At 58.1% G+C, this 1,156-nt stretch overlaps 1 non-coding gene across 1 annotated transcript; it reads left to right on the top strand.

Moving 5' to 3' along the window:
- The first annotated feature begins 1,083 nt into the window (after nucleotides 1-1,083).
- On the top strand, nucleotides 1,084-1,156 carry TRNAF-GAA. Its single transcript has one exon. It is a non-coding gene; the product is annotated as a tRNA-Phe (tRNA).

The raw sequence follows: 1,156 nt of genomic DNA, 5'->3' as shown, positions 1-1,156 counted from the left end.
CTCAGAAGCCAAATACCCATTTCATGGCCTTACAGAAACGTCTGCATCCCCTGGCAGCGAGGCACCTGGGCAGGTCGCTGACAGAGCAGAGCACCACCTTTCTGCCAGCCATCTTTAGAGAAGAACCCCACCCTAGAGTCACCCCTCCCTCCTTCAGCACCTCCACGGCTGTGACTCTGAGTGCCTTTAGGATGATTAGGGGGCGAATCTGGGGCTGGAAGGGGGGTAAGGTTGGCCTGTAAGGAGTAACCAGGTGGGGCAGACCCAGGGGGAGGCTGTGGGCTGCTGGTCGGTTGTTGGGATCCGAGCTCTAGTTCAAAGCTGCACAGTGACCTGACACCCAGGGTTGTAGGGCCGACATAGTGACCCCCTTACTGGCCTCGGTGACCCCCAAACCCTTGTTACTAAGGGCATTGAGGAGTCTCTGTCCCTTAATAACTTCTGGGAGCTCCCCAGCAGGCTGCGGGCGTCAGCCGCCTCCTGCCTCACAGGTTAGACTCTTGGTGCTGTGCCAGCCGCCCCCTCGCTTGCAGGCCCAGTGTAAGAAGCAGGAGGCCCGGTGCTGGCGGAAGAGGGTTTTGATTAATCGACCTCTGTGTGATGGGCACAGGACGCTTCCACTCAGTAGCATAGCTGAGGGGGAGCAGCTAAGGATGTATTGGGTTCCTCCGGTGGGGGTGTGGAGCAGCCGTTCGTTTTCCTGTTCACACTCCTCTGCTGTGTGAAAATCGGGGAGGGGAGGAAGAAGCCCCACTTCCCTCCCGAAATGACGCCCAGTGGGGGAAGCCAGGACAACAGGGTGGGGTGGCAAGCGGTGGCCAGACTCTCGCCGCCAGGGTCTAGTCTAGCTCAGGGTCCAGCTTAACTTCCTCCCCGCTCCACTGGCCCCCAGTCCCCTTCCACCGCCAGGTCAACCCGGGCACTAAGGCAGGAACAGGGTGAGGCAGGAATTCAAGCTGAGCAAGGCAGGCAAAAGCGAGTCTTGTCTTCATGGGCCGCTCACAATGACGTCCTTTTTGTCTGCAACGGCTGCAAAAATATCTCGGGCAGAGAAGCAATAGGCCCAAACATTATCACACAGCTGCCAAAGTAGCTCAGTTGGGAGAGCGTTAGACTGAAGTTCTAAAGGTCCCTGGTTCAATCCTGGGCTTTGGCA

Source organism: Mauremys reevesii, linkage group 12 (assembly GCF_016161935.1).
Source record: "Mauremys reevesii isolate NIE-2019 linkage group 12, ASM1616193v1, whole genome shotgun sequence".
Classification (NCBI taxonomy): Eukaryota; Metazoa; Chordata; order Testudines; family Geoemydidae; genus Mauremys; species Mauremys reevesii.
Note: the sequence above shows the minus strand (reverse complement) of the source record. Positions and strands in the feature narration are given on the sequence as shown.